Source organism: Pangasianodon hypophthalmus, chromosome 25 (assembly GCF_027358585.1).
Source record: "Pangasianodon hypophthalmus isolate fPanHyp1 chromosome 25, fPanHyp1.pri, whole genome shotgun sequence".
Taxonomy (NCBI): Eukaryota; Metazoa; Chordata; class Actinopteri; order Siluriformes; family Pangasiidae; genus Pangasianodon; species Pangasianodon hypophthalmus.
This window is the reverse complement of record NC_069734.1, coordinates 17966690-17980606: the sequence shown is the minus strand read 5'-3', so window position 1 is coordinate 17980606 and position 13917 is coordinate 17966690. Positions and strand designations below refer to the sequence as shown.

At 36.7% G+C, this 13917-nt stretch overlaps 2 long non-coding RNA genes across 5 annotated transcripts; both read right to left on the bottom strand.

Annotated features, from left to right (window-relative positions):
• Positions 1 to 1796: 1796 nt before the first annotated feature.
• On the bottom strand, positions 1797 to 9201 carry LOC113524264 (uncharacterized). 4 transcript variants are annotated; one of them, XR_008300966.1, is made up of 5 exons: positions 9123 to 9201; positions 5121 to 6100; positions 3252 to 4831; positions 2759 to 3103; positions 1880 to 2554 (listed from the first exon to the last, which is right to left on the bottom strand). It is a non-coding gene; the product is annotated as an uncharacterized LOC113524264 (long non-coding RNA). The 4 variants fall into 4 exon arrangements; XR_008300968.1 differs by having other exon boundaries at positions 1797 to 2554; positions 3271 to 6100; XR_008300967.1 differs by lacking the exon at positions 9123 to 9201 and adding an exon at positions 6703 to 7461 and having other exon boundaries at positions 1798 to 2554; positions 3252 to 6100.
• Positions 9202 to 9986: 785 nt separating this feature from the next.
• On the bottom strand, positions 9987 to 13847 carry LOC128317455 (uncharacterized). The gene is made up of 5 exons (XR_008300969.1): positions 13546 to 13847; positions 13074 to 13423; positions 12825 to 12953; positions 12284 to 12360; positions 9987 to 11938 (listed from the first exon to the last, which is right to left on the bottom strand). It is a non-coding gene; the product is annotated as an uncharacterized LOC128317455 (long non-coding RNA).
• Between the last annotated feature and the right edge of the window lie 70 nt (positions 13848 to 13917).

Sequence of the window (13917 nt, the reverse complement as noted above, 5' to 3'; positions counted from 1 at the left end):
CGTACCCCTTCTCGTTTCTTCTTCAACCAGTAGGTAATGCAAACAGATTTTTAGTAGTGATGAAGCCTTACAGTGTGCAAGCAATCTACTAAGTTCTGAGCCCTGATTTCTTAGCCAGCTCATTTGTTTTTGACCCATTTTGCCTAGCCTCTCTGGTTTATTGCCTTCCTGATCTTTGGGTTTTTTGAACTCTGATTTGCCTTTCTGATCATTGTTTGGATCTTGTTTGTTGGATTTGCTTGCTTGTGCTATTGTGTGATAGTCTTGCTGATGACCCTGGACTTTTTTTTACTCTACGAATAAACTCTTTGCATATGGATCCTTATTCTGTGCCCGACACCACTGTGTTACACACAGATTCTCTATGGAATTCAGAGCTGGACTTTGATTTTTCCACTGTAGAACATTCACCTTTTTGTTTCTAACCACTCCTGCATTGCTTTGGGCTTGTATTTGGGATCATTGTTCTGCTGAAAGGTGAAGTTTCTCCCAAGCTTTTAGTTGTTTTTAGCAGGTTCTCCTGTAATATCCCCCTGTATTTAGCTCCATCCATTATCCCTTCATTTTTGACAAGAACCCCAGGTTCCGAGCGTGATGCCGCGACCGCCATGTTTCACCGTAGGGACGGTGTTAAGCGAGGTATGGCCCGTGTTATGTTTGCACCACACAAAGTGCTTTGACATGTGCCCAAATACAGTATCTTGCTCTTGGTGTCATCACACCAAAAAACACATCTTCAATGGTTTTTTCTAGCCAACTTCCCATACAGCCCCCAATTATGCAGAGCTCTTGAAATGGTTGTCTAGTGCATCTTCACTCCACTTTCAGCCACTGTACTCTGTAACTTGACTATTGGCCTCACTGGGGTTTCCCTCTCTGAGTTTTGAGGGAGGGCCTTGTCTAAAATATGATTTGTACGTGAATGTATAAATCTTTGCTTCTTGGTCATATTGACTTTTAATCTCTGCCTATATTAACAGGGAGCTAGTGGTGTAATGCAGCAGATACAAAAACTGTTGAGGTTGTTCAGTTTTACAGTGAAGCCATAGTCTGAAACAACACAATACCAACACAAACTGACTAGCAAGTGTGTCTATTGAGACGGAACCAGTGGAATTAAGTGGTTAGTTCATGTGGCCTTAAATTAGCGGTGAAAAAAAGACTTTTCGGGTGTGTCTGAGAGTTCATAACCACTATTGGGGGCTTTTGTAACCGTTCCGGAAACCGTTTTTCACCAAAATGTTTTTGTGGTTTCATCATAGTGGGATGCCTACACCAAGCTGTCTTCTACCACTGCTACACCAAACAGCGTGGCTCAATGACAAACCTGACACTGGGACTTCCCGAGTCCCGGCCCGAGTGCTTCTCCCTTTCCCGTCATATCTCAGTAGGAGTGCCGGACTGTGCCGGATCGTGGGCAATTTGCCAAGTGGAGTTGCACCATCTGGTGGAAAAGTCCTACATGTATGTGGAGCTGAGCAGGTGAAGGTTCACAAACGTTCACACCGCTCAGTAACACAAATAGAAAGTGGCTAGTTAGATGTGAATAGGAATGTACAGTCAGAGCATGCTAAACCCACAGTGAGCAGTTCATGTCACACACAAATAAGCACACCTATGTTTCTTTTCTCTTCAAGTTCTATAAATGTTAATGGAGTTGACATTATTTATAAGCCGACTTGCATTTGAGCAACTGGATCAAAGTCAAACAGGATAATAATAAATATTACTTTGATAATGGTGGGTTGTGATTTTCAGCACAGTAACAAGTTAAAAAAAAAAAATCACAGACCCCACATTGAGAACCACTCAATGCCATAACAATCAATAACAGGCCTATAGTTATAAAAAAAAAAAAAAAAAAAAAAAAAAAAAGAATAGTAAATTGATAGTAAAGTCCTGTAAGTTCAATACACCATATATCTTAGGTGCCAACATTTACAGTTTAGATGTAACATTTAAGATTTTTGACCCATTGCTACGGCAAAACGTGAAAACCTAAAACTACACTTCGGGTTAAAAACAAAATGGTGGAACTGCTAATTATTAAGCAGCATCACACCAGATTTTGCCTCACTGTTTTCTTATCTGGAAAAAAATGGGCTGTGTCGTCTACAGACATACGCTCGGGTTTTTGCCTCTGCCCGCTTGGATTTTTTTGATAGCAAAGTTGGCACCACTTGTGATGGAATTAGATTCAATTAACAAGGAAGAACGAGTAAACAACATTGTATATTCAGCTTAAGTGTATTCAACGGGTGTCCTATATGCAAAAAAGTAAAAAACTGATAAGATTTTATAGTTAGCTCTTAGTGATAGTCAGATACAGTATGTTAACCCTTTAAACTTGCTGACTTGCTTAGCTCTATCTGACAAAAACAACAACAACAACAAAAACCTTGTTAACGGTATATTCAGTTGCTTATTACGGAGTATTCTGGAGTATATTTACACTCACCTGTGACAACAACTACGACAAGACAGTTTATTATTCCAAGTATGACGAGACTTCGCCAGAGTCCAGCGTCTTCACATTTATCTGCTGTCTGATTCTCTGGAAATGATATGGTGCACTTAATGCATGGTTTATGTACAAAGACGGATTTTTTTTGCAGTGTGTTATGTCAGACATAGATGTGATGGCAAAATAAGTAACAACAAAAAATTTTGCAATTTTCGAATTTTCTAAATCACAGGATGTAGGCTGAAATCTAAAAGGATTAAATTTCTTACATCAATCTTCACTCAATAAACTCACCAGCTGAGTGATTCTGGATGTAAAGTCTGATTCCGCTGCTGATGCTGGGAGATGAACCAGGTTGAATACAATAATACACTCCTAATTCATTAGTACTGATGTTGTGTATAAATAAACTGCTGTTATATTGCAGTGAGAATCTCTTGTTGAAGGTCGTGTTACTGTATTCTGCCCTTGTGGATTGGCTTGAGAAAGAGCGTAATATAAACAGTGGAGGTTCTGACGGCTTCATCAGGAACCAGTACACATCTTTTACAGATACCTCACACTTTAGAGTCAAATTTTGTCCCAAATCTACCGACTTCTCTGTGAAACTTTCTGCAGCTCCACAGCACACAAGTAGATCTAGTCAAGACAAAACCCACAGATACACAGCAAGGATTTAGAATAACCTACATATCAATAATGCAGAAACAAAACTCAAAAGACAACGATTTAGATACAAAGTATGGAAAGAATACATGTTGAATCAGAAAGGTGTGAAGTTACTCACAGAAATGAAGTTTTACTACCTTCATGCTGAATTCTGAACGCCGTGCACAAGCACTAAACACTCTGAGGCTGAGCTGCCTCAGTCAGGAAACACTTCAGTTGAACTTCAGACGCTGGAGTATACGGAAGAGGGAGCTAATCTTGCTCTGACCACAATGTGTGTGTGTGTGTGTGTGTGTGTGTGTGTTTGTGTATTTTTTCTCCTCATCTGTCATATGTTTTCTTGCACACCCACACCATTAAAGTGAGATTTCATAAGAAAGATTCAAGACAGTTAGCACTGAGCTTTTACTGACTTTATTATTGATAATCACTTGTAATTGGATTTATTTACACATATTTACTAGTATGCCACAGAAAACATTAAGTTTAGGAAATACATTTGTAGCTTCATACTAAAATCAAGCCAAAGACAACAGAAGAACCAAACTGTTTTATAAAAGAAATGCTTCTAATGAAAAATGATAAAACGTGTAAGGAGATGAAAGACAATGAGAAAACCTAGGGAACGCAGATAAACATGAACCCTGTAGAAACTGGCAAGCCTGGAGTTTTAATAATAGTTATGTAGTACAGCCTCATAGCTCCAGGTGCCTTGGTTCGATCCTGAGCTTGGGTTATATACTATCACAATTTACAGATATTATGAAGGCCAACAGCCATAGCATTTATTTTTCATCAAAAGTCTGGAAAAAAGAATCATAATCATAGGTAAAGGTCTGAAACTTTCCAGAGAAAATGAGTTGGAAGAGAAACTCCCCTAGTGGTGGCCAGGTTTTAGGTTTTATGAGATGAAGCAAAAATTCTAAAAAAAAAAAAAAAATTAAATAAAATAATAACAACAATAATAATAATAATAATAAACATTTATATTAATTTTATATTAACTTTGATATTACATTGATGATTATTAAACAAATGTAACATTTGTATGAAAATTTGAAAAGAGACCTAAATCATAGTCTAAAATTATTAAACTTTTTCTGTTTAGTAATATTTTAGTTTTACATGAAAGTGCGAGGAAATGTTTAAGATATGCTAGGACTGCATTAACAACGTGTAATACAAATTTAACTCTTGGCCAAACTACCACAAATGCCCAGTAGGGGGCAGTAAAAATCATGAGCGATTGGACACTTTTTTGCAAGACCCAGGGTAGCCACTGTAAATTTGGTCCCCATATAAAAAAAATTAAATAAAGACATTTACGTTTATTTGTGTTGGTTTGGTTTGAGATATTACACTGCTGCATTTAAAGGTAAGTTTGTGGGTGTGTGTAATGGGGCTAGATATGAAAAAACTGCTGGGGTAAAAGAGGAATAAAACACTTGGGGATGTGTTGTTATAGGAAAATAATCAACTGCAGGTCACTGATTGTGATTATAAACTTGTGTGAGAATTTTACTGCAGAAGGTCACACTCTGAGAATGAGAAGCAGAAGATGGAGCTGTACACCTTAGACGTGTGTGACGTGTTAGCGTGCAATGACCTGTATGTGTGTGTGTGCTACATCACAGTGTGAAACGGAATAAACTCCACCACAGTGTAGCTGCTTTCATTATGCGCTTTTGGTGACCAACTCTGTAAAAGAGCACAAAAGGCATGAGGACAGTGTGTAGATTTGTCTTATGTTAAATGCATAAAAAGTGTATTTTTCACTTAAAAATATAATACACTGTACACATCAACACATATAATACACTGTACACAATAACACATGGTAACACACTGTACATATTAACACATATAACACAGTGTACACACTAACACATACAACACAGTGTACATACTAACACATACAACACGGTGTACACACTAACGCTGTGTATTAACAGAGTGTTAAGTGTGTATTGCTATCCAGTGAATGTACCTGTGATCCACTGACTTCTTGAAGCCTCACATCACAGTTTGGAGATTTGGTTTTTCCACAGCAGCTTACGATCGAGACTAAAACATCACAATGCATTCTGAATAAACCGAGCTGACTGCAACACTGATCGAGAGATTTAAAACATATATATATTCCATATATTCTTTTTTCTTTTTTTTTAATCTTTTATTATTCTAGTCCACAAACACCAGGGGAGTCACTGCTACACTGTTTTATACACACACTCCTGCGTTCCTTTCTTTTTTCCTGCCTCTGTTCACAGACTAGAGGACGAGTGGAAAAAACATGTCTGTAGGTGAACTGGCTGAGATAAACTGGGCCTAGATGTGAATGAGTGTGTGAGTGTGTGTGTGTATATTCTTCATCACAGCAGCCCATCACTGATTAATTCCCTATAACAGCAGCACACAGAGTGTGTTATTCCTTACAGAAGAATAAAATAAGACACAGTGACACAGGAACAGGTTTGAAAGTGAGCCTTTGCTTGAAAGAACACACGCTTCATTCAGTAAACATTTGATCTGCAATGGCATTATGGCCTGGTGTTAAACACTTACAAAGACAGCAAGAGAAGATGTGCAGTAAAGCTCCAGCCATCTTCCCTTGAAACATTACACTATCAGCAGCAGCAGCTACATATGAGAAACATGAACAGAGGTTTAGTTTGATCATGTAGAGAAAAACTCGTGTGAGAATTTTACTGCAGAAGGTCACACTCTGAGAATGAGAAGCGGAAGATGGAGCTGTACACTTTAGACGTGTGTGAGAAGCGTTAGCGTGCAGACTATAACCGCAATCGTGTAGCACAGCTTATGGAAAAAAAATACAATGACCAATGTGTGTGTATGTGTGTGTGTGTGTGTGTGTGTGTGTATGTGTGTGTGTTACATCAGAGTGTGAAATGGAATAAACTCCACCACAGTGTAGCTGCTTTCATCATGCGCTTTTGGTAACCAGCTCTGTAAAAGAGCACAAAAGACATGAGGACTGTGTGTAGATTTGTCTGTTAAATGCATTTAAAGTGTATTTTTCACTTACAAATACAACACACTGTACACACTAACACACATTATATATATATATTAGTGCTGGGAAACAATTAAAAATTTTAATCGCAATTAATCACATAATTTTTCTGCGATTAATCACATTGTTAAGTGTAAAATTAAATAATGAATTCAAAAGTCTTGTATTGTGCACTTTTCTGTTAAAAGTACTGCTATATGAACAAAAGTGCAATAACATTTGGTTTGCAAACACTTTAAACAGATAAGGTGCTTTTTACAGCAGTATTCCCTTTACACAGTAGCAGTTATAATTTTTAATTTAAAATATTTCTTGTAAATTTCAGCTTAAACATTAATGTAATGAAATTAACTATAAAACCAAAGCTATGTGCCACTGCCAGGGCATTAACGTTTAGTCTAGTTTGTTATAGAAAAACAAGTAATGCTCAGAGCCCAGAGCCCCGATATATAACATTATAACACCTTCAGAGCAACAGCAAGTTAACATTTATAAATGAACATGTCCTGAACATGTCCATGTAAAAGCTCGGTACCTTTCTCCATTTTTCTCTTCCGGTTTTCCTGGTTCATGTGCGCGCTTCAGCAGTCTTAGCCCCACCCCAAATGCTCTGATTGGTTGAGATGCGTGATGACGCGATCCCGAGCCAGATCAACATCCCACCCTCTTGTGACCCATCGTTTGTCTGTGTGTGTATTCAGAGCCAGAGAGCAACGGACTTTCCAAATAAAGTAGTAATTTAAAAAACTGTGTTAATGCACGATAAAATAATTGCCAGCGTTAATTAATTAATGCGTTAACGCGATAATAACGCGTTAACTTGCCCAGCCCTAACATATATATATATATTTATATACACTAACACACATAACACACTGTACACACTAACAAATATAATACACTGTACACACTAACACACGTAACACACTGTACACACTAACACACGTAACACACTGTACACACTAACACACGTAACACACTGTACACACTAACACATATAACACACTGTACACACTAACACACATAACACACTGTACACACTAACACACAACACACTGTACACACTAACACACATAACACACTGTACACACTAACACATATAACACGCTGTACACACTAACACACATAACACACTGTACACACTAACACACATAACAGAGTGTACACACTAACACATATAACACACTGTACACACTAACACATATAACACACTGTACACACTAACAAATATAATACACTGTACACACTAACACACATAACACAGTGTACACACTAACACATATAATACACTGTACACACTAACACACATAACACACTGTACACACTAACACACTAACACACTAACACATATAACACACTGTTCACACTAACACATATGATACACTGTACACATTAACACATATAACACACTGTACACACTAACACATATAACACACTGTACACACTAACACACATAACACACTAACACATATAACACACTGTACACACTAACACACATAACACACTGTACACACTAACACATATAACACACTAACACATATAACACAGTATACACATTAACATAATACACTGTACACACTAACACATATAATACACTGTACACACTAACACACATAACACAGTGTACACACTAACACATATAATACACTGTACACACTAACACAAATAACACACTGTACACACTAACACACATAACACACTAACACATATAACACAGTATACACATTAACATAATACACTGTACACACTAACACAAATAACACACTGTACACACTAACACACTAACACACATAACACAGTGTACACACTAACACACATAACACACTGTACACACTAACACATATAATACACTGTACACACTAACACACATAACACACTAACACACTAACACATATAACACACTGTTCACACTAACACATATGATACACTGTACACATTAACACATATAACACACATAACACACTAACACATATAACACACTGTACACACTAACATAATACACTGTACACACTAACACATATAATACACTGTACACACTAACATACATAACACAGTGTACACACTAACACATATAATACACTGTACACACTAACACAAATAACACACTGTACACACTAACACACATAACACACTAACACATATAACACAGTATACACATTAACATAATACACTGTACACACTAACACAAATAACACACTGTACACACTAACACACTAACACACATAACACAGTGTACACACTAACACACATAACACACTGTACACACTAACACATATAATACACTGTACACACTAACACACATAACACACTAACACACTAACACATATAACACACTGTTCACACTAACACATATGATACACTGTACACATTAACACATATAACACACATAACACACTAACACATATAACACACTGTACACACTAACACACATAACACACTAACACATATAACACACTGTACACATTAACATAATACACTGTACACACTAACACATATAATACACTGTACACACTAACATACATAACACAGTGTACACACTAACACATATAATACACTGTACACACTAACACAAATAACACACTGTACACACTAACACACATAACACACTAACACATATAACACACTGTACACATTAACACATATAACACACTGTACACACTAACACACTGTACACACTAACACACTAACACATATAACACAGTATACACATTAACATAATACACTGTACACACTAACACATATAACACAGCGTACACACTAACACACATAACACACTAACACATATAACACAGTATACACATTAACATAATACACTGTACACACTAACACATATAATACACTGTACACACTAAAACAAATAACACACTGTACACACTAACGCATATAACACAGTGTACACACTAACGCTGTGTATTAACAGAGTGTTAAGTGTGTATTTCTATCCAGTGAATGTACCTGTGATCCACTGACTTCTTGAAGCTTCACATCACAGTTTGGAGATTTGGTTTTTCCACAGCAGCTTACGATCGAGACTAAAACATCACAATGCATTCTAAATAAACCGAGCTGACTGCAACACTGATTGAGAGATGTATATATATATATATGTATATATATATATATATACATATATATATATATATATATATATATATATATATATATATATATATATATATATATATATATATATATATGTGTGTGTGTGTGTGTGTGTGTGTATACATAGTTGGACACTTGCTTCATACTACTAAAAAAATTATTTATTCATATAAATGATAAAATATTTAAATAATAATTACAAAATGCAGGAAAGTTTACTATTAAAACATTACAATAGTAGAGATTACAACTGGAATATATTTACACTCACCTGTGACTCCAACAACAACAAGACAGATTATTATTCCGAGTATGATGAAGAGACTTCGCCAGAGTCCAGCGTCTTCACATTTATCTGCTGTCTGATTCTCTGGAAATGACATGGTGCACTTAATGCATGGTTTATGTACAAAGACACATTTTTTGCAGTGTGTTATGTCAGACATAGAAGTGAAGGAAAAATAAGTAACTACAAAAAAATTATGCAATTTTCGAATTTTCTAAATCACAGAATATAATCTGAAATCTAAAAGGATTAAATTGCTTACAGAAATCTTAACTGAATAAACTCACCAGCTGAGTGATTCTGGATGTAAAGTCTGATTCCACTGCTGATGTCGGAGGTGAACCAGTTTGAATACAATAATACACTCCTAATTCATTAGTACTGATATTGTGTATAAATAAACTGCTGTTATATTGCAGTGAGAAAGTCTTGTTGAAGGTCGTGTTACTGTATCCTGGCACCAGGCTTTTACTTGAGAAAGAGCGTAATATAAACAGTGGAGGTTCTGACGGCTTCATCAGGAACCAGAGCACATTTTTTACAGACACATCACACTTTAGAGTCACATTTTTTCCCAAATCTACCGACTTCTCTGTGAAACTTTCTGCAGCTCCACAGCACACAAGTAGGTCTAGCAAAAAATATAAAAAATTAAATAAATAAAATAAAAAAAACCCTGACTTGTGGTAATTCGCTCTTCATTAAGAAGTAATACACAAATGCATGAATCAGGAATGTATTCATTAAATATGATCAGTGATTTAGCTAAAGGAAATAAACTTACAGAAGTGAATGTGGAGGATCTTCATGATGAAACTTGATCTCTGGTCACAAACTGTAAATTGTCAGTAAGGAAGCTTCAGACAAGAAGAAATTTAGAGCTACAGGAGTGAAGGGGAAGTGGCAGTTCAACTCACTCTGACCACAAGTTTTTTTTATCTCTTCCTGATGAAAAGACCAGAAATCACATTATATTTGTAGAAAAACATCTTCTCAAATCCCCAAACCATTTAGGTGAGATTTCACAAAAACAGTGAATTTATTTAGTGATAAACAATTATAAATCCATTCAGTTTAGTTTCTCTGGTATAGGGGATTGGTTAGGGTCGGGGTGTCGAACTCGTTTTAGGTAACGGCTCACGTTACACTTAGTCTAATGTCGAGTGGGCTGGACAAAAAAAAAACACTTTACTGAGCAATAAGACATCAACAGCTCCTCTTAAATGTGTTCATTTATCTGCATTTATCTGAGAGATACATTCTGAATCCACACACTGAGCTGAACACACTCTATCTCCTACTCAACACATGAACACACTGCAGTTCATTACTAAATGATGGCTTTATGGTGTCTGGTTGCTGTGAAACCCTTAATTTAGTTCTTTTAGAAAGAGACACAGTTACAGGGTTAAATGTTTAGTTTGTTAATGAAGGATTACATCATTAGCACATTCTGTCAGTAGCTGAGTTTACAGCCCTGAGTTTATTGCTCCAGTTTGCCCCCTAGTGGAACAACACACACTCAGTCTTTTTTCTTTTTTAAATCTTTTATTAGTCCAGTCCACACACACCAGGGGAGTCACTGCTACACTGTTTTATACACACACTCCTGCGTTCTTTTCTTTTTTCTGCCTCTGTTCACAGACTAGAGGACGAGTGGAAAAACATGTCTGTAGGTGAACTGGCTGAGATAAACTGGGCCTAGATGTGAATGAGTGTGTGAATGTGTGTGTGTTTACAAGCTTCATCACAGCAGCCCATCACTGATTAATTCCCTATAACAGCAGCACACAGAGTGTGTTATTCCTTACAGAAGAATAAAATAAGACACAGTGACACAGGTACAGGTTTGAAAGTGAGCCTTTGCTTGAAAGAACACACGCTTCATTCAGTAAACATTTGATCTGCAATGGCATTATGGCCTGGTGTTAAACACTTACAAAGACAGCAAGAGAAGATGTGCAGTAAAGCTCCAGCCATCTTCCCTTCTGAAACATTACACTATCAGCAGCAGCAGCTACATATGAGAAACATGGACAGAGGTTTAGTTTGATCATGTAGAGAAAAACTCGTGTGAGAATTTTACTGCAGAAGGTCACACTCTGAGAATGAGAAGCGGAAGATGGAGCTGTACACCTTAGACGTGTGTGAGAAGCGTTAGCGTGCAGACTATAACCGCAATCGGCAGTTATAGCGTTAGCGTGCAGACTATAACCGCAATCATGTAGCACAGCTTATGGAAAAAAAATACAATGACCAATGTGTGTGTGTGTGTGTGTGTGTGTGTGTGTGTGTGTGTGTGTGTGTGCTACATCACAGTGTGAAACGGAATAAACTCCACCACAGTGTAGCTGCTTTCATTATGCGCTTTTGGTAACCAACTCTGTAAAAGAGCACAAAGACATGAGGACAGTGTGTAGATTTGTCTGTTAAATGTGTTTAAAGTGTATTTTTTACTTACAAATATAACACACTGTACACATTAACACATAACAGTGTACACCAACACACATAAAACACTGTATACACTAACACATATAACACACTGTACATACTATCGCATATTACACACTAACGAATATAACACACTGTACATACTATCACATATTACACACTTTACACACTAACACATAACACACGGTACACACTAATGAATATAACACGGTGTACACACTAACGCTGTGTATTAACAGAGTGTTGAGTGTGTATTTCTATCCAGTGAATGTACCTGTGATCCACTGACTTCTTGAAGCTTCACATCACAGTTTGGAGATTTGGTTTTTCCACAGCAGCTTACGATCGAGACTAAAACATCACAATGCATTCTGAATAAACTCATGTCATTAATGAAACATATATACACAGTGAGGACTAAACATCTGAGAGCTTTAGTGAAAATACTTCTCTTTTACATCCTTCTCTAATTTAGTACATTTTTCATTACAGATTAAATTCTCATCAACAACAAGAAATATCTGCTTGAATTTCAGAGTTTCTTAGTAATTGCTACGTCCCTCTTTAACTGTAGTGACAGAGTGCACTCGAGCTGACGTGGACTCCACACGGTTGTGTAAAAGCTGATCAATATTGTACACTTACTTCTGTTTAAAGTTGCCTAGTGCAGAGTCTTTAATATTGAATATTTTGTTTCTATTTTCATTTTTAATGCTATTCTGTTTCATCAGTAATTCTGTTTCATCAGTCCACCCCATCACTGATTATTTTCCTATAACACTTCTACACAGTGTTTTATTCCTCACAAAACTCACCTGTGACTGCAACGACCACAACACAGTTCATCATTCCCGATATAATGAAGAGATTTCTCCAGAGTCTGATCTCTTCATCTTTACCAGCTGTCTGATTCTGAAGCACTTCAATCTTCCATGTCTGATTCACTGGAAACAGGATAAAGATCAGATAGTTAAACTTCATCATTAAATAAACCGCTCAGTTAAATTATAATAAAGTATTGATTTATCACACACACTTCCTGTAAATATAATAAATAAACTCACCAGCTGAGTGATTCTGGGTGTAAAGTCTGATTCCACTGCTGATGTCGGAGGTGAACCAGTTTGAGTCTGAATACAATAATACACTCCTAATTCATTAGTACTGATATTGTGTATAAATAAACTGCTGTTATATTGCAGTGAGAATCTCTTGCTGAAAGCCGGGTTACTGTATTCTGGCACCAGGATAATACTTGAGAAAGAGCGTAATATAAACAGTGGAGGTTTTGACGGCTTCATCAGGAACCAGTGCACATCTATTACAGACACCTCACACTTTAGAGTCACATTTTGTCCCAAATCTACCGACTTCTCTGTGAAACTTTCTGCAGCTCCACAGCACACAAGTAGATCTAGCAAAAAAAAAAACAAACAAAAAAAACAAACAAAACTGATTTGTGGTGATTCGCTGTTCGCTGTTCATAATGTATTCATTAAATATGATCAGTGATTTAGCTAAAGGAAATAAACTTACAGAAGTGAATGTGGAGGATCTTCATGATGAAACTTGATCTCTGGTCACAAACTGTAAATTGTCAGTAAGGAAGCTTCAGACAAGAAGAAATTTAGAGCTACAGGAGTGAAGGGGAAGTGGCAGTTCAACTCACTCTGACCACAAGTTTTTTTTATCTCTTCCTGATGAAAAGACCAGAAATCACATTATATTTGTAGAAAAACATCTTCTCAAATCCCCAAACCATTTAGGTGAGATTTGACAAAAACAGTGAATTTATTTAGTGATAAACAATTATAAATCCATTCAGTTTAGTTTCTCTGGTATAGGGGATTGGTTAGGGTCGGGGTGTCGAACTCGTTTTAGGTAACGGCTCACGTTACACTTAGTCTA